Here is a 15,406-nt window from a genome sequence, read left to right as displayed (position 1 = left end):
ATCTTCTGCTATGTAAATATGGGTAACTAATTGAAATATGTAAAAGATGCTGTTGGAATGAAATAGAGCAGGAGAAACCCTAGATCATCTTGTTGAGTCTGTCATTTTGGAGCTAGGAGTCTGAGGTCCAGAGGAAGAATGACTTGCCAAGATGATGGCAGAAGTGAGACCAGAGCCTAAACCTGCTGACTCATGGTGGGGTTCCATTAATTGGCATCAACTGATGGCTTTTTCAAACCACTAAAAAATATTTAGGTTATTTATCTCTCTCTCTCTCTCCTTCCCTCTTTTCTTTCAATTCTTTATGCATTCATGTATATCTCTTTTTTATTCTTTTCTAGACCATTTTAATTTTGAATTCCTCTCATGTAGAAGTTATTTAGGAGAGGGTTTCTTAATTCTAAGTAGTTAAGACTTTTTAAGGTATGCTTTTGTGATGAATTTTAATTGTATAGGCTGAGGCTCAGGACATTTAGCTTGTGTATCTCCACATTTTATATTTTATAGATTTTCTTTGGAGCCAAATATGAGATCAGTATTTACAAAAATTCTGAGGACAAAATAAAATGGTGTTTATTTTTCAATGGTAAGACACTGAATTCTACGTATGTACTAAATCAAGCTTGTTAATTGTAATATTGAGATTCTCTATGTCATTTATTTTTGTTTTACTAGATCTCCCAAATTCAGGAGTAATTGAGCCCAGGAGGGCGAGGCTGCAGTGAACTGTGATTGAGCCACTGCAGTCCAGCCTGCGTGACAGAGCAAGACCCTGTCTCAAAAAAATAAATAAATAAATAAAATTCAAAAGTAGGCATATTTAAAGTATTTTACTATGGTATATGTGTGGGGGTATGTGTGTGCATGCATATACTTTAAGTTCTTCTTATATTGTAGTAGTTTTTGTTTTATGTATATGCTATTTGGAATATCAAAATTTATAGCTGTTATATTTTTTCCAATATGTACGTTTTACCATACCATAATGTCTCCCATAACTCCAATGAACGCTTTTGACTTTAAATTCTACTTTGCCTGATGTTAGTAGATCTGTCTACTCCTGCTTTCCTTCTAAGCATATCTGTTTGGTATCTCTCTGTCCATCGCTTTATTTTCTTTGTGTGATTATTTTAATATAAACTACACATACTAATTATAAAAAAATTAAGAAATACAGAAAAGTGTGAAGAAGAAAGGACCGAATTACCAAAATTATACAACCTAAAAATAATTGGTCATAACATTTGACTGACATCTTTCCTGACATCTCTCTATGCATAGAAAGAAAGAAGGATCTAGAGAAAGACAGAAATGGAGGCAGAGAGAGATAGATAGAGGAGACACTGAAACAGATGAAAACAATTGTATCATGATGATATTGACTATATGTGATGTATTTTTGAAAATAAGTACTACACTTAATTTTAAAAGAATTTAACAGGAACAAAAGCTTCGGTCAAACTGTAATTCAGATCATTGTTCTTTCCTACAAAGGAAATAAATTCCTAGAAGGTGGTACTAAATTTGAGGGAATGTATGAAGTTGGACTCACTGTGGGTTTTTAAAAATTTATTTATTAACTTTTATTTTAGGTTGAGGGGTACATGTGCAGGTTTGTTATATAGGTAAATTGTGTGTCTTAGGGGTCTGGCATACAGATTATTTCGTTACCGAGGTAATAAGCATGGTACCAGATAGGTAGTTTCTCATTGCTTACGCTCCTCCCACCCTTCACCCTCAAGTAGGCCCTGGTGTCTGTCATTCCTTTCTTTGTGTCATATGTACTCAGTGTTTAGCTTCCAGTTACAGGTGAGAAATGTGGCATTTGGTTTTCTGTTCCTATGTTAATTTGCTTAGGATGATGTCTTCCAGCTCCATTCATGTTGCTGCAAAGGGCATGATTTCATTCTTTTTTATAGCTGCATAGTATTATTCCATGGTGTAAGTGTACCACATTTTCTTCACCCAGTCTACTACTGGGCATTTAGGTTGATTCCATATCTTTGCTATTGTGAGTAGTGCTGTGAAGAACATTCACATGCATATGTCTTTATGGTAGAATGATTTATATTTATTTGGGTGTATATCCAATAATGGGGTTGCCGGGTTGAATGGTAATTCTGTTTTAAGTTCTTTGAGGAATTGCCACACCACTTTCCACAATGGCTAAACTAATTTACGTTCCCACTAGGAGTGTATAAGCATTCCCTTTTCTCCACAACTTCACTAGCATCTGTTATTTTTTGTATCGTGGGTTTTTTTAAATGTGAGTTTTTGGCCAGGCACAGTGGCTCACGGCTGTAATCCCAGCACTTTTGGAGGCCAAGGTGGGCAGATCACCTGAGGTCAGGAGTTTGAGACCAGCCTGGCCAACATGGCAAAACCCCATCTCTACTGAAAACACAAAAGGAATTAGCTGGGTGTTGTGGCACATACCTGTAATTCCAGCTACTTGGGAGGCTGGGGCAGGAGAATTGCTTGAACCCAGGAAGTGGAGGTTGTGGTGAGCTGAGATCACACCACTGTACTCCAGCCTGCGCGACAGAGTGATATGTCTTAAAAAAAAAAAAAAAAAAAAGTGAGTTTCCATAGAGATGAGATTGATTGATCCATGCTGGGAAAGAGAAGAGATTAACATTTTGATGCACCTCTTTCCTGCCCTCTTCCTCCTTCTGGTTTCGATGCTTAAATTATTTCAACTTTTCAGAGTTTGCAACATTTCATTCTGCATCTGAAACCATACCTCTCCTGGGTGTTAATAGCATTCGTGTATCCACCTGGATTCCATGCTCCCCACCAATCCCACTTCTACGGCTTCAGAATGGCAGGACTCTATTTTGATGCAACCTTTAGTTAACAAGATTTCACCATCAAGTAGATTTTTCACAAGGGCTAACAGATGTTGTATTTTTCTGAGTCCTTTCATGTCTGCAAATGTGAGCTCTTGCCTTTATACCTAAGCTCCAACTTGGCTGGGTAGAATTCACTTGGGTCATATTCTCTTTTCCTTCTAGACATTTCTCCTTTGCTCTGGCACTGATTGCTGCTGGAAAGACATCTGAAACGCACCTGATTTTTCTTCTTGTAAGTGAATTATTTTTGTCCTGAATGTGAAAAAAAATTTATTTTAGTTAAATGGTTTAACCAGAATTTGTCTGAAGGTTTACTGTTAGAGATTTTTCCTAATAAGTGGTATGTGTTTTCAGTCTTGCCGATTCAGTCTTTATTCTAATTCCTATATGAGTCCACTATTGTTAAAGTAAATTAAAATGAAAAGAGACCAGGCCTGAAGAATCTCTGAGTAGACAAAAGCAGTCAGGCCTCATAAGTCATCTTAACCTTGCTTAATTTGCAAACGTTAGCAAAACTTAACTTTAGCCATTTCTGGTAAATGCTTATGTTAGAAACAAAAGTTAACCTCAGTCAATTATTAGCAGACAGAAAGTTTCTATTTATATAACTAGGGACTTTCAAATGGGATGAATCAAATAAGATAATTTTGTAACTGCCACCAATCAAATAATTTCTTTATCTTGCTTCCGTATTCACCCTAAAAATATTTGCCTCTGATGCTATGTCATTAGAACACTGAACATTTTTTTGGTCTGGCATACCCCAATTCATGAATTGCTTTTTCCTCAAATAAACTCTTTAAAATGTAATTGTGTTTCCAATTTTTCTTTTACACTATTCAAATACAGATCTCTCATCCATTTGGAATGTATTCTGGTGTAGGGTCTAACAATGTCATCTTTTTCCTGATACTATCCGGATGTTGTCTGGGCAGTTTGAGTTTGAGGTGCTGATGAAGCATGCAGGTGAGGCTGCGTTCAGGGCCACTGTGAATTCAGGGCTGGAGAGGGGTCAGGGACCAAGGGACAGACCTGAGGGCCACAGTAGAGACATCTAAACAAGGAGACAGACGGGATTGCGAAAGAAGGACAACTCATGACCAATATGCGCAGGGCCAAGTCCAAAACCTTGGGAGGCCTGTACGTTTAGGGAATACAAAGGAGGGAAAGAGATCAAAGAGGATGAAGGCTGAGAAAAGACCATTGGGTTGGGTCTTCAGAGATTGGCGTTCAAGGGAGATAAGCATCAGAGCCGGGTGGCGAAGGGCAAGGGAAGGAGCAGATGATGACACAAGTGAGGCAGCTCTCCCCGGAGTGGTATGACAGGAGAGGGGAAGGCGCAGCTGTGCAGACTTTGCAGGAGAAAGGGGTGTTTCTATTAGACAGAGTGAGACTTTAGCAATTTAGTGGACCTGTGAAAGGGGTCAGGGTGGGGAGAGGTGGAAGATAAAGAGAAGGAAAACCACAACAGTGATGGAAAGTTGGGCAGGTAGGAGATGGGATCACAAGGCAGGATGCAAGTAACAGAGCCTCTATCTGAACCATTTTAGGAAAAAGATCATTCACTGACTGGGCACGGTGGCTCACACCTCCGAGCACCTTGGGAGGCCAAGGCAGAAGAATTGCTTGAGCCCAGGAGTTCAAGACCAGCCTGGGCAATATGGTGAGACCCCTGTCTTTATAAAAAAAATTTTTTTTTTAATTAGCCAGGTGTGGTGGTGCACACCTGTGGTCCTAGCTACTCGGGATGCTGAGGTGGGAGAATCACTTAAGCCCAGGAGTTCGAGACTGCAGTGAGCCATGTTCATGCCATTGTACTCTAGCCTGGGCGACAGAGAGATACCCTGTCTTGAATAATAGTAGTAATAATAATAATTTTAAAAAGAGATCATGGTGAAACACCATCTCTACTAAAGATACAAAAAATTAGCCACACGTGGTGGTGTGCGCCTATAATCCCAGCTACTTGGGAGGCTGAGGTAGGAGAATTGCTTGAGCCTGGGAGGTGGAGGTTGCAGTGAGCCGAGATCACACCATTGCACTCCAACCTGGGTGACAGGGCGAGACTCCGTCTCAAAAAAAAAAAAAAAAAAAAAAAGATTATTTATTGCCTTATGTAACCAAGAGATGTGAAAGGAGAAAAAGGAAGCAGAACTAAGGACTCAAATATTGCCAAGTTCTGATTTCCATCGCTCATATCTGTTTCTCTGCGGACTGGCTTTAACGCGGCCTTCCCACACAGCAGGGAGATGGCCGCCAGCCTCCGCAGGCCTCGGTTGGCAGTTCCCCTGGGAAAGAGGCAGTGTATGAGGTGCTGAGAGTGATGTTTCTGGAGATAGACTGCCTGGGTTTGAATTGTGGCTCTGCCACTTACTCGGGCAAATTCCTTTACCTTTCCGACCTTAGATTCCTTATCTGTAAAATGAGGTAATCGCAGAGTCTGCTTCATGACTGCTACAGAAATTAAAAAATATGACGCAACAGTGCTGACACTTAGTGGGTGCTCACTGTTCATAATTGCTAAGTGTTATAGCTGCTTTTAGCATTATCATCAACATTATCATCATTATTAGGGAGCCGAGTATTAATGTTAACGTGAACACCTTCAGGGAAGAACCTTGATTGGCCCATCTTGGGTCAAGTGCTCACTCTCATGGTCAGGCGGATGGGAAACTGTGATGGGTGGTCCCGACTGGAACCACATGGGTGGCTGGGAATGGGGTGTAGGTACCTGAATGAAGGAAAGTCTTCCTCCAAGAGAAGGAAGAGTGGGCAGGACTAACAGGAGCGGTCCACATCCGGGAGTGCAGTTAGCCCAGGACAGAGGAAGGGACTTCTTCCACGGTCTTCACTGCCTGATCCTCCCTTTTTTTTTTTTTTTTTTTTTTTGAGAGACGGAGTCTCGCTCTGCCGCCCAGGCTGGAGTGCAGTGGCCGGATCTCAGCTCACTGCAAGCTCCGCCTCCCGGGTTTACGCCATTCTCCTGCATCAGCCTCCCGAGTAGCTGGGACTACAGGCGCCCGCCACCTCGCCTGGCTAGTTTTTTGTATTTTTTAGTAGAGACGGGGTTTCACCATGTTAGCCAGGATGGTCTCGATCTCCCGACCTCGTGATCCGCCCGTCTGGGCCTCCCAAAGTGCTGGGATTACAGGCTTGAGCCACCGCGCCCGGCCCTGATCCTCCCATTTTGCCAGCTGCTTATGTGGACTGCACCACACACCCAGCTCAAGTGACTCGGATATGAGGTTTCCAGAAGGTAGGGGTCTGGTGTCTGCAGCATATGCTTCAGGTTCTACCAGATGCCCCAGCTGCCGTGTGTAGGGAAGGCAGGATCACAGGGTGGCCAGCTGTAGCGGGCTGGGCCAAGGGCAGAGGCAGTGCCACAAGGCAGGTTGGGCTCAGTTCCATTGCCACCCACTTCTTGGGCAGTTTCTCCATAAACCAGCATACTAGTGCCACTCTGTTTCCCAGGGTCCACGGAAAAGACATTGTCACCAGAAGTCCATGGTCCTTAAGGAAAGGTCAGCTGTGCAGGAGGTGAACTTGAACCTGCCTCACCTGTGAAAGTGACACAGTGGAGAGGCTGATTTCATGTCAGCACAGATCTGATGGGAACGTTCTAGCCTATTCTAAAAATGATTGCACCTCCTCTCCTGGAGTAAGGCCCATCTCATGGGTGCTCCCTGACCCATAGCACATTCCCTTTTCATCAGTCTCAGTACAGCTGTGTGTGATTCTGTATCTCTGCAGACACTCACACTTGCATGGTCCACCTTCGGGCGAAGGTCCAGTAACCATGCTGAGAGCAAACGCCGTTCTGGCGCTCATGCCCGGCATCTGCTGCAGCAGGCAAACACCGAGGGCCTTGACAAGTGTAAGCCTTGCTTTTCCCATTTGGATGGAAGATCGGAGACCCAAAGTGGGAAGACCCCTAATACACAGAAAGAACACCACGAGCTGAAGAGGAGTGGCTTCTAAGACGCAGTGGCTCACAGTGCAGTAGGGAAGACCGGCCCACGACAGCTCCTTAGAGGTGCTGTGATTGATTCTGCAAGGAGGATAGGAGTCAACCTGTGGCTGACCAGGACGGGGGTCATTTGTTTTGTCCCAGGACATGGCCGGTTGGAAAGATGAGATAGGCCGGAACGTGCAGGCAGGGTGGGGAAGGCCTTGAAGTTTGAGGAGGATTTTGCCCGGTTATGGACTCAACTGTGTCCTCTCCAATTCTGTATGTTGAAGTCCTAACCTCCATTACCACAGAATGTGACTGTATTTGGAGACAGGATGTGATATTGTGATATAAGAAGAAATATATATTTTGGTTTTTCACTCCTGGCCGAAGTTCCTAAAATGCTTGTCAGTTCCTAAGTGGTAAAGGTGAGAGGAGCGTCTATTGTTATTACATTTGGTCTTTGTCCCTGGTTCCTGAAATAGCTCCAGAGTGATACAGGTGAAAGGGGTGTCTTTTAAAAATTCCTAAACGCCCCTTTCCAGCACACCTGAGTTTATGTTATACGTGACTTTCAGCAAGCCCCCAGCTAGCTGCCAGATGGGAGCTGGTTAGCTGGTGAGTAAAGGGTTGAAATTTTCAGCCCTACCTCCTCCACCTGTGAGGAGGTGCTGTGGCTTGACTCACCCAAACCACATCTCATCTCGAATTGTAATCCCCATAATTTTGTCCCCAGCCAAATCTCATCTCAAAGTGTAATCCCCCTAATTTCCATGTTGCAGATGGGACTCGGCAGGAGGTGATTGGATCATGGGGGCAGTGTCCCTTGTGCTGTTCTCGTGATAGCGAGTTCTCACGAGGTCTGATGGTTTTGTAAGTGTCTGACATTTCCTCCTACCCACACTTATTCTCTTCTCTCTCGCTGCCTTGTGAAGAAGGTGCCTGCTTCCCCTTCCACCATGATTGTAAGTTACCTGAGACCTCACCAGCCATGAGGTGAGTCAATTAAACCTCTTTTCTTTATTCGGGCAGTTTTTTTATAGCAGTGTGAAAATGGACTAATGCAGGAGGGGAGAGGAGAATGGAAGTTGAGTTAATCACAAATGGCCAATTATTTGATCATTTATGCCTATTAAAGAAGTCTCCATAGAAATCCGGAAGGACGCGGTCTGGAGAGCGTCCTGGTTGCTAAACACATGGATGTGTCTGGAGGGCGGCAAGCCCACAGAGGGCAGAGAAGCTCCACACCCTTCCCACATTCCTTGCCCCATCTGGCTGTTCGTCTGTATCCTTTGTAATATCCCTTTTAATAAACTGGTAAACGTAAGCATTTCCTCGAGTTCTGTGAGCCATCCTAGTAAATTAATGCAAGGAAGGGGTAGTGGGACCCCTGATTTGTAGCCGATTGGTTAGAAGGATAGGTGACAACCTACTACTCGTGATTGGCATCTGAACTGCCAATCCCACTGGGGGACAGTCTTGTGGGACTGAGTCCTAACAGGTGGGATCTGATGGTATCTCCATGCAGACAGTGTCAGAATTAAGTTAAATTATAGCACAGTTACTTGGTGTTTGCCAGGGCATTGGTTGCTGATGGAGAGATATCCCCATACATTTTGGGGTGAAGTGTTGAGTGTTGACCACGTGAGAGGAGAAATAGTGTTTGTTTTTCTGATACACTTGTTTTGAAATTTTGTATCTTGATAGGTTTATTCTGAATCTTGTGAAAGGACAAATGTACAGGAATAGCCAAGTCCACTTAAAGAAAGGACAGGGAGCTACAAAGATATGTTAGAAACTATTAGGAAAAAAATATATTAGAAATACGTCATTTTTTTTTTTTTTTTTTTTTTTTTTTTTGAGACGGAGTCTCGCTCTGCCGCCCAGGCTGGAGTGCAGTGGCCGGATCTCAGCTCACTGCAAGCTCCGCCTCCTGGGTTCACGCCATTCTCCTGCCTCAGCCTCCCAAGTAGTTGGGACTACAGGCGCCCGCCACTGCGCCCGGCTAGTTTTTTGTATTTTTTAGTAGAGACGGGGTTTCACCGTGTTAGCCAGGATGGTCTCGATCTCCTGACCTCGTGATCCGCCCGTCTCGGCCTCCCAAAGTGCTGGGATTACAGGCTTGAGCCACCGCGCCCGGCAGAAATACGTCATTTTCTTAGCACAGGAATAAACAATTGGATCAGTGCGTTGATCTGAAATGAAGAGGCTGAGGCATCTTTAGTTGAGAGAAAGTGAGGACAGCTGCCTGGGACACACTTCCACGTTGCCCTGAGGAGTGCTCCCGCAGCCTTTGCTGCAAGCAGGTTTTTAAAGGAAAGGGAACAGGAGTGGGTTGGATGAAATTGTTTGACAGGAATTCTCATTGATTGACAGAGATAACATGATTTGTGATTGGCTTTACACCATTGAACTTACAGGGTAGGAGTTAAGGTGTGCAGCGTGTGGCATTTTATAGCTACTCAATGTCAGTCCACAGCCCCTTAATGAGTGGCTTCAAGAGGTAATTATTTAGCTCAAGGGGGATGGACATGGCTGCTGATTCATTCCAGTGCCTCTCTGGGTCTGATGATTTAAAGGGACTTAAATCCTCAGGTTAAGTTTATTTTCTTCTTCCTTTTGTTTCTTCCACAAATGGAACAAAACAGGAATTCCAAAAACAAATTCACGTATGCAAAGGAATTTAGTGTTTTATAAGAAATGTCACTTCCAGTCAGTAGGAAAGGAAATACAATTCAGTGCTGGGGCAGTTGGTTATCTATCAGGAAAAAAATTAAGTTGCAATCTTACCTCATACCAGTTACAAAGATAAATGGGGGTTAGATTAAATAATGCTATAAATACATTAGAAGAAAATATAAAATATATTGATGACCTTGGGGAAAAGAAGGCATTCTACACAAACACACACACATAGACACACGTAGCAGAAAGGAAGTTTGAAGTCTTTTTTTTTTTTTGAGATGGAGCCTAGCTCTGTTGCCCAGGCTGGAGTACAGTGGCGCAATCTTGGTTCACCGCAACTTCCACCTCCCGGGTTCAAGTGATTCTCCTGCCTCAGCCTCCCCAGTAGCTGGGATTACAGGTGCCTGCCACCACACCTGGCTAACTTTTGTATTTTTAGTAGAGAGGGGATTTCATATTGGCCAGGCTGGTCTCGAACTCCTGACCTCAGGTGATCCACTTGCCTCAGCCTCCCAAAGTTCTGGGATTACAGGTGTGAGCCACTGTGCCAGGCCTGAAGTCTCATAATTTGATTACCACATAATCAAACACTCCTGAGTGAAAATGCCGCAAGCGCTCAACCTCATTACACATTGAAACCAAGAGATGCTATGCTTTACCTGTCAGATGGACAAATTCTCCTTTTAATTAAACTTTTCATTTTGAGATAATTATAGATTCACATGCAGTTGGAAGAAATAATACAGAGAGACCCCTGTACCCTTTACCTGAGTTTCCCCAAAGGTAACATTGTACAAAACTGTAGTACAATCTCACCACCAGAATATCCACACTGACACAGCGGAGATTCAAAGCACTTCCACCACCACAAAGGTCACGCAGCCCTTTACCAGCCACACCTACTTCCCTCGCACCCCAGCACTCCTTAATCCCTCTCAATGGCTAATCTGTTACTCATTTCTTTAACTTTATCATTTCCAGAAGGTTATTTAAATGGAATCATGTAACGTGTAATTTATCGGTACTAGCTTTTTTTCACTCAGCCTAATTCCGTGGCGATTCATCCAGGTTGCTTATCAACAGCTTTTTCCTTTTTGTTGCTGTTCCGTGGTATGGATGCACCTCAGCGTGTTCAATCACATACCCAGGGACAAATATCTTCCAGTTTGGGTCTATTTTAAGTCACGCTATGATAAACATTCATTTACAGTTTTTTGTGTGAACTTGAGTCTTCATTTCTCTGGGATAAATGCCCCAAAGTGCGATCACTAGGTAGTATTATCGTTGCATATTTAGTGTTTCTAACTGCCAAACCGTTTTCCAGAGTGGCTGTAACATTTGACACACCACCGGCAACGTATGAGCGATCCGCGGATCCACATCATCATCATTTGGTGTCGCCACTGGTTTTATTTTAGCCATTCTGATGGGCGTGTGGTGACACATCACTGCAGTTTTCATTCACATTTCCCCAGTAGCTAGTGATGTTGGACATCTTGTGCTTGTTCGCCGTCTGTACACCTCTCCAGTGAAGTGTCCCTTCGTGAGTTTTGCCCATTTCCTTGTTCAACTGATTGGTCTTTTTCTACTGTTGCGAGTTCTTTATATATTCTAGGAACTAGTACTTCATCAGATATGCAGTTTGCAAATGTTTTCTCCCAGTCTAAAGTTCTAAATGTTGATGAGGCCTAATTTATCAATATTTTCTTTATGGATTATGCTTTTTGTATTGAGTCTAAAATTCTAAATGTTGATGAGGCCTAATTTATCAATATTTTCTTTATGGATTATGCTTTTTGTATTGAGTCTAAGAACACTTTGCCAGCTCTATACCCTGAAGATTTCCTCCTATTTTTTTTCTAAAAGTTGTATAGTTTTATGCTTTATGTTCAAGTTTGTGACCCATTTTGAGTCAATTTTTGTATAAGATGTGAGACTAAGGTTGAAGTTCATTTTTTTGGATGGGTGTCCAATTGTTCCATTGAACATCCATTGGTTGAAAGGTTATCTTTCCTCCATTGATGGACTTTTGCACCTTTGTAAAAAGTTGGTTGGAGGCCGGGCGCGGTGGCTCACTCCTGTAATCCCAGCACTTTGGGAGACTGAAGTGGGCGGATCACCTGAGGTTAGTAATTTGAGACCAGCCTGGCCAACATGGTGAAATCCCCTCTCTACTAAAAATACAAAAGTTAGCCAGGTATGGTGGCAGGTGCCTGTAATCCCAGCTACTTGGGAGGCTGAGGCAGGAGAATCTCTTGAACCTGGGAGGTGGAGGTTACAGTAAGCCGAGACAGCACCACTGCGCCCCAGCCTCGGCAACAAGAGTGAAACTCTGTCTCAAAAAAAAAAAAAAAAAAAAAAAAAAAAAAAAGGCTATAAAAACAATACTGTGTATTTTCTATCAATATCTGAGTACAAATATAAATGAAACAAGTCTGAAAGGAAATGTACCATACTGGAAGCAATGGTTATATGTGGGACGGGCATTGAGCTCAGGGCAGTTAAAGAAAGTTTTAGCTTCAGAATATTTATTTAGACAGAGTCTTGCTCTGCTGCCCAGACTGGGGTACAGTGGTATCATCATAGCTCACTGTGACTTCAAACTCCTGGGCCTAAGCAATCCTCCTGCCTCAGTCTCCTGAGCAGCTGGGACTACAAGTGGACACTACCACCACACCTGGCTAATTTTAAAAATATATATATTTCGTAGAGACAGGGTTTTGCTGTTACCCAGGTTGATCTTGAATCTGGCCTCAAGTGATCCTCCTGCTTCAACCTTCCAAAGTGCTGGGATTACAGGTGTGAACCACTGTGCCTGACCCTTATTTTATTGTTTTTACCAGGAACACGTTCACATATTTTTATGAATTTAAGAATCATTTAGAAAATAACTTGTAGGCAGTATTCAGGGCATAACTTGGGTGGTTTACTTCGGGTGAACATCAGTGCAGGAGGCAGATACTTTGTCTATCTTTGTTTTCTGCTAAGAGGCATTTGGCAAATGGAGAGAGCTCCACCGACTTTACTAAGAGTCAGAAGTCCTAGGCTGGAGCCCCAGCTCTCCCATGTCTTATATCTCTGAACCCTGAACTCCTCAGCTGCCCAGGGAGATCATGTCCCTGTCTTGCCTCCTCAGGGAGTTTCTGTGCAGATGAAATGGGGCTGTGAGTTTGGAAGCCCTCTCTGAGCTGCTCGCCCTGGGCACAGATCGGGAAGCATTTGGGCTTCCCCTTTGGATGGCAAGGGAGCCAGGCAGGGGAGTGCCCCTGCCAGTGACCCCGGAAGGGCTCAGCAGCCCCACTGTGCTCCAGGGCCGCAGACAGAGCCATCGACCTCCTCCCCACTAGTGCCACCCCGAATCTCCCTGTGGGGACAGCCAGGACAGGGTGGGTGGTGCCAGCACCCCATCCTCACGCCCAGAAAACTGACTCATGGTCATCATCACTTTAAAGGAGAGACCACATGATGGTGAAATGCAGGGCGATTCTGTGGCTGGTGCATAGTTGGGAGTAGATCCCTCTTCTAGCACTTTCCACCTATGTCACCTTGGACAAGGTGCTTAATCTTCCTGAGCGGCAGTTTCCTGGTGTAAGATGGGATGGAGAGTAGTAAGGGTTGTTGTGAGGGTTTAGCAATGATATGTACCCAAAGCCTGGGCTGTAGCAGGTTCTCAGGAAGTGGTAGCTCTGTGTGTGTGTGTGTGTGTGTGTGTGTGTGTGTGTGTGTGTATGTATGTATGTATGTGTGTGACAGCAATAAGTGACAGTGGAGAGAACAGGTTGATTACAGGTTTTGTTCTGGACAATAAGAAAGAAATGAATATTATCTGACTCTGCCCCGCCCTGCTAAACAGTTCTCCACTGGTGATGGCAATTTGGAGTGTCAACTTTGAGCAGTCCTGCATCGAGCAGCACTTTCTCCAGGGCTAACCTTTCCGTAGATGGATCCCTAGGGCACGATTCCCAGAGGTCCTGCAGGGCCCCCTGTCCACTCTGCCTCCGAAGAATTCTCCTACCCATTAGCGGATGCCCCAATCCTCTTTGGAAAGCTACATTCTTGAGTTCAAGGCTTTGACTCCCAGCAATGCTCTCCCACAGTGGGAGAGTGCTTTACGCTTCTGAAGGTGCTTTTCCATCCCCTGTCAAGTTCCTCCCCTGATAATTGTGATGTAGACAGATACCATTCAAGGGTCCCTGGAAGAACTGGGGAAAGTGGTAACCAGAATCTTGGGTGCCTCACTGGATGCTTGATCTCCAGATACCTGGGAACCAAAGCTCCAAAGCTGAGCTTGACTTAGAGCTCTGCCTTGGACTGTTGCTCGTCATCACTTGCCTTAGAAGAGCCGATGCCAACTTGGTCTGAATCCCTGGCCTTTCCAGGAACCATTCAATGGAATTGGGTGTTCAGGGAGGAACAATCTTTTCTAAGACATACACTGCTCAGAGACAGGCTCCCAGCCATGCCTAAGAACAGAATGGATAGCACAGCCAGAGGGGACTGCTCACTTCTCCAAGTCCAGGAAATTATAGTGCCTGCACCGCTTTCTGGCTCATCAATCTGGCATTCCCAGCGAAGGTCCTGCCTGAAATAGCAGTGGTATCTGCTATTTAACTTGCCCATTTTCATGTAAGCCTCATGTTTCTGCACTCTCTCTAACTAGAAGTAAGCATGTGCCTTCCCTGGTGTGAACTGAGCAAACACTTGTCCAGTTCCACTTACCTGCAGGCTGGAGGTCTCCAGGCTGGAGATGGCTTTGGTTGAAGCTGGTGCTTCTGCCTCTGGAAGGACTCTGGCCAAAGTTGTTGTTTTACAGCCCAGGAAGGTCTTCTGCATGTTTTCCCACAAGAAAGGGAAGAGGGTCCCCCCTCATGGGCAGGGGCCTACTTAAACTACCTTTGAGGTTAACCCTGGAAACTTTCCATGCCAACTAAGTGACCCCTGGCAAGAGACTTTATTATGTGGCAATGAGGTAGAGGCTTGGCTTATCTCTGCCCATGCTGATGCTGATGTCTCATATTCCAGCTTCAGAGTCAATGAGCCAGGGGTTGCATTTTGCCTAACTCAACAACTGACTCATGGCAAGGGCCCTGTCTTTCCTGTACCCAGCATCACTGAGTTAGGGGGTCGGTAACCGGAGATTGATATCCGATGTAAATATCTAGGCTCAGTGAAGATTTTTGAATGATTATAAAATATTTAAGATGTACAAAAAGTATAGGAAAGAATGTAATACACCCCCATGAACCCACCACCCAGCTTATGAAGTAAAGTGTTACAAATACAATCAAAACTCTGGCATATTCTTCCTCTCATCAACAACCTTGGCCAGAGTCCTTCGAGAAGCAGAAGCACTGAACCTCCCTCACTTCCTGTCTTCCCAACACAGGTAACCACTCTAATTAATTTGTTATTTATCATTCCCATGCATCTCTTTATTTTTTTGCTACATGTGTAGGTGTTTCTAAATTTTATTTACACACACACACACACACACACAAAATGTGTTGATACATGTAGCTGCAGTTTATTCATTTTCACTGCTGTATAGTGTTCCATTATGTGAAAATACCATAATTTATCCATTCTCTGGTTGACAGGCATCCAGGCTGTTTTCCAGGTCTTCTGTCTTTGCTTTTGTTATAAATCATGCTGCAGTGACTATCCTTGTACATATTTCCTTTTGCAGACCTGAGGAATAGGATAAGTGCCTAAGAGTGATGGTGCTGGATTGTAGAATATGTGCACCTTTGACATTTCTTTCCACTTTTTTTTTTTTTTTTTTTTTTTTTGAGACGGCGTCTCGCTCTGTCACCCAGGCTGGAGTGCAGTGGCGGGATCTCCGCTCATTGCAAGCTCCGCCTCCCGGGTTTACACCATTCTCCTGCCTCAGCCTCCCGAGTAGCTGGGACTACAGGCGCCC

General features: G+C 44.1%; 1 long non-coding RNA gene across 2 annotated transcripts in view; it reads left to right on the top strand.

Annotated features, from left to right (window-relative positions):
- The window catches only part of LOC126941330 (uncharacterized), an 87,775-nt gene extending 79,662 nt beyond the window's left edge, over positions 1–8,113 (top strand). The window contains exons 4-7 of one of the 2 annotated variants that reach the window (XR_007721250.1): positions 676–810; positions 3,015–3,084; positions 4,403–4,515; positions 7,737–8,113. This is a non-coding gene — a long non-coding RNA (uncharacterized LOC126941330). The remainder of the gene's footprint in view (positions 1–675; positions 811–3,014; positions 3,085–4,402; positions 4,516–7,736) is intronic. The other variant, XR_007721249.1, reaches the window with a different exon arrangement.
- Positions 8,114–15,406: the final 7,293 nt, after the last annotated feature.

The sequence above is a fragment of the Macaca thibetana genome, chromosome 18 (genome assembly GCF_024542745.1).
Source record: "Macaca thibetana thibetana isolate TM-01 chromosome 18, ASM2454274v1, whole genome shotgun sequence".
NCBI lineage: Eukaryota > Metazoa > Chordata > Mammalia > Primates > Cercopithecidae > Macaca > Macaca thibetana.
Note: the sequence above shows the minus strand (reverse complement) of the source record. Positions and strands in the feature narration are given on the sequence as shown.